Genomic DNA, 5,000 nt, shown 5'->3' on the forward strand with positions numbered 1-5,000 from the left:
ACAAAGACATGCATCTAGAGCATTTCTCCCCAGGCCTCCACTGAAAATTGGCATTGTTCCAAGTCGGACTTTCCCGGTTAACAAATGTTAAATAAATAAATATATACATTTTTTATATATGCCTGTTGATATATCAGTATATTTCTTGTTTGATAGCTGCACATTATATTATTTTATGATATATATGTACATATTCTATATGTGTAATTTCGTATGTACAGCTACATATATCTGATGTATACACTTTTCATATGCATCTATTACCATACACATTTATATTTGTATATTTATATATTATAAACATGCTGGTTCCACAGTGTTTGGTCCATAGTATTCTATACCTGTATTGAATGATATATTAAAAAAAAAAAAAAAAAAAAAAAAAAAAACAATCAGTAGTATAGCTCTGATGGAGTAGTGGTACATTGCTCTGGCTATAGTCTATAAGGTCCTGGGTTTAATACTGGGCAGGGTTGATTGTTTTGTTGCTGGGCAGAACAATGGCTCTTGGATACAGAGTGATTAAGGCACTTTTAAGCAGTTATAATCGGGTTTGCATGGCGGTAAGCAATGCTAACTTCCGGTTAAATATGCTTACAGACAGTTAGCCTGAAAAGTACTTAATCTGTGTCGGCATTGCTTAGTGCCATGCAAACAGGCTTAATCCCACTTACTACTTCTTAAAAGAGCTTACTCCTGCTTACGCCCATGCTAATTTCTTTAAAAGAAAGGAAAAGAGAGGTGATAGGAAAGTGGTGAAAAAGGTGTCACAAAGAGGGAAAGACAATAGGGAAAGTAGCTAGGGATGTGCAGGACGGGTGTAGGGAAGGTCTATTGCTGTCTATTTCTTCTACAGCAACAGCTGTGCATATATACTGCATTTGGAGGTATATTTGGACACTCAAACTCCTGAGTGAGGGGTGAGGACAACAGTAATGTGTCCAGTGGACACATGTGCGAAATGGACAGCTATGTATGGGGTGACATTTTTTAGGGGGGAATAGATTGCCTTTTCTTTTTTAAGGTGAGAATGGGATGTTGGGGAAGGATAATAGGTATATCTGGGGAGGTAGGTTGAGTAGAAATACAGACAAGACAGCATACAGGGGCTGTATATGACATGTGGGGGATAAACACCTTGGATGGGGAGGGGTGTTTGGAAATCGGAAGCCCATGAGCCCCCAAATGGAAACAGTAGGGCTGAGGTCCCCACCCATGGGCAATTACCACTGCACCTTCATGGCCCTGAAGATGGCTGTCCTGGTGTCTGAGCAGGAGGGGCAGGATGACCCTTTAATTGTGCCACATAGCCCCCAAGCTGGCATAGCAGATCTCCAAACTCCTTTCGGAGCTCGCTGTGCACCAAACCCCAGACCTGGCTTCGGGTGACAGGATCCTGTCCGTGCCCACTCCTGGGGGGGGGGACAAGCCCTATCCCCTGAGGTGGTTCCACCCGATGGTTGTGCAGGACCAGTGGATGAGGAGGTCCCGGGGTGTGCCACGGCCAGATAAGGTGGGAGAGGTGTGTCCATAGGGACCGGCCTTCCCAAATGTGCTATGGTGTTACAGTTTTAGAACATACGTGGGTTAGTAATAGTCAACACATTCCAGGATTAGTTATAACAGCATGCATAGATATTCCCATTAACACAAAACAACAGATTTAGAACCGTTGCATAGCAAACAGAACACATGCATATATGGAACCACAGTGGCCGTTACAACAGCATGCAGGTTACATTGATAGCAACAGGCCACCAATGATAGTATTTCAACATGGAACATTAATAGAAACACATTTCAATATTTGTTGAACAATAGGACATATGTCCCAGCAGTAGGTTTGGTGTAAACATACCCATTGATTTGTGTGTTTAGATTATTGCTGCAGATATGGTGTGGGGGGATGTCAATTAACAACTTGCATATCCTTGCAGTACTCACAACTTTAATGATCATTGTTTTAATCATTACTCTACATGTATTATTACAATACCCTATGGCCTTGGTTTGGGCAGTGGTATATTTTTGCACAAGTGTATACTTCAACTGTTTTATAACTAAATTCTACTTCTCTTACCTGGTAGACCTGTGGAGGGAATGTTTGTTAACACTACCTATCCCTAGATTCCTAGTTAACATTAGGTACATACCTCTCAATCTCTTTATGCACAAACTCTGTACAAAGCTTGACAACATGGGGGTACAAATAGGGACATATTTTGAATGTTGTTGTTGTATCTTTCGGCTTTTCCCGGTTAGGGGTCGCCACAGCGGAACTCCAGTCTGCTAATGATTGGCAGTGGATTTTTACGTGCTGGCTTGCCGGGCCTAATGCACAACCTTCAACGAAGGAACGCCCATTCATGCATGTCGTCACACAGAAGACACTCTAATTGAGAATCGAACGGGCAACGTCTAACTGTGAGGCGACAACGCTACCGCAGCACCACCACCGCAGTAGGGACATATTTTGAATACTACTCTTATAAACATTTAGACAGTTGCTAGAGTGACAGGATTTGTTTTAATATATATTTTCTGAGGGATTTGAAGTCTGACACTCAAATGTATGTCATTATTTGGTGACTACAGTCTTGAGATCATCTCAATGATTTGCCAGGAAAACAGAGGACCAGCCCAAAAATATGAACCAAATATCTGGACATTCATGGAAAATCTGTACAGCTCAGAGGTATAATTATGCATACAGCTTATTACCACTCCCAGGATTCGAACCATGGCTGTTTCTGCTAAAGATACAACAATTTCTGTTTCATCAGAGTGAGCTATTTAGAATGCTACATATTGCATCATACAATATCAGAGTAAACACAACCAGTCCAGGATTTAAAACTTTATTGCCAGGCAGTTACAGTTTTCTTATCTGAAAGACCTGTAGGGGGAATGTTTGTTAACACTACCTGACTGTTTCTACACATATTCCCAGATTCCTAGTTAAAATATGCACATACCTCTCAATCGCTTAATGCACAAACTCTGGACAAAGCTTGACAACATGGGGGGGTTAAATAGGGAAATATTTTGAATATTGCTCTTATAAACATTTAGACAGTTACTAGAGTAACAGGATTTGTTTTAATATACATTTTCTGACGGATTAGAATTCTGAAACTCAAATGTATGCCATTAGTTAGTGACTACAATTCTGAGATCATCCCAGTGATTTGCCATGGAGAAAGAGGAACAGACCAAACATATGAGCCAATTATCTGGACAATCTGCAAAAATCTGTACAGTTGAGAGGTATGATATGCATACAGCTTAGTACCACTCCCAGGATTCGAACCATGGCTGTGTGTGCTAAAAATACAACAATTTGTGTTTGATCACAGTGAGTTATTTAGAAACTGCTGTCTGTTTCTTCAGAGTTTTATGTCTAAGTCTCTCTTGGTTGTACAGTCTACCTTGTACTTACAACAGTCTTATACAGCATTCCTAGACATATTTATTATGTAGCACAGTGTGGGTAACAGTGGTTAACACAACATTACTATTCAGAGAATGCAACACTAAATGCCATACAATACCAAAGTAAACACAACCAGTCCAGGATTTAGAACTTTATTGCCAGGCAATTATGGTACTGCGGTGGTGGTGCTGCAGTAGCGTTGTCGCCTCACAGTAAGACATTGTCCTGTTCGATTCTCAGCTAGAGCATCTTCTGTGTGGAGGCATGCGTGGATGGGCATACCTTCATTGAAGGAATAAGCTATTCCTGCATGGAAGTTTGCTGAATCCCGGGGACTGTTTTTTCTATAACTGTGTGAAACTTTCCCTCTGCATTATTTTTAATTTTCCCTGTGAATGAAACTCTGGTGTTTACTGTAAATAGATATTTAGTATTTTCTTGTTCTTTTATTATTTATTATTAAATATATTTAAACTTTTCATTGTGGTAGGTCCTTTTCAGTAAACATTTAAGTTTTGAGAGTATTTACACTTATTTATTTGGTGATAACTCTGGCCACTCCAAAAAGCCTTGCTCTTTGGTCAATATTACCATTTGTATTGATATTAACTTCACTCAGTATAATTGGATACCCTTTTAAGAGCCTTATAGTGACTGACTGGTGGCAGTGAATCCACCTTATAGTCTGAGCAAAGTTGGTAGAGCGGGTAATCTGTGCCAGCCTTTCTGTGTGTGTGTGTGTGTGTGTGTGTGTGTGTGTGTGTGTGTGTGTGTGTGTGTGTGTGTGTGTGTGTGTGTGTGTGTGTGAAAATTAAATCTCAAGGACTGTGTGTGTCAGAGCTACTTGGGGCAGGGACGCAAAGAAATGGTTTCACAATGCCAGTGGGGAGTGTTACTGGGGACCTGGGGAGAGACATATATAGAGAAATCCAGACCAAGGCTGAGTGTGTTCCCTGTGTACTCTTAAGGGAAATTGTGCTTAATACAGAGAGTCTACATCTGAAAATACTGAGTATATCCATTTGTATTCCAAGTGAATGTCCCTCTCCAGTGTCAGTGGTGAGGATTCAGGCTCCTTGATTACTGGCACAGAGTGGGGATGTCACACAAGCCGTCTCTCCTCAAAGAGGAAACTAAGAGTAGTTCTACCAAGATGCAAAGTCTGATGACATTACATTTTGGGGTTAGGGATAAATCATTAATTAAAAGGTTTTTGTACCATTGTTTTATATTGAACCAGTTGATTTCTGTTACAGAAACAGCACTACATAGTGAATATATTAGAAAAGGAATATGATTTCATTTAAGAAACTAACATTAGTGAATAAAAAATTATATAGATATATTAGAAAAAGAATATGATTTCATTTAAGAAACTAACATTACTGAATAAAAAGGATATAGATATATTAGAAAAGGAATATGATTTCATTTAAGAAACTAACATTAGTGAATAAAAAGGATATAACTTCTAGTTTCCTTTAATTAACTTCTAATTCCCTTAATCTGTTTTAAAGATTATGTTTTTAAGTAATTTTTCCTATATTAAAATTGAAACAAGTGTAAA

The sequence above is a fragment of the Protopterus annectens genome, chromosome 11.part0 (assembly GCF_019279795.1).
Source record: "Protopterus annectens isolate FY-2018-M chromosome 11.part0, PAN1.0, whole genome shotgun sequence".
Lineage (NCBI taxonomy): Eukaryota > Metazoa > Chordata > Ceratodontiformes > Protopteridae > Protopterus > Protopterus annectens.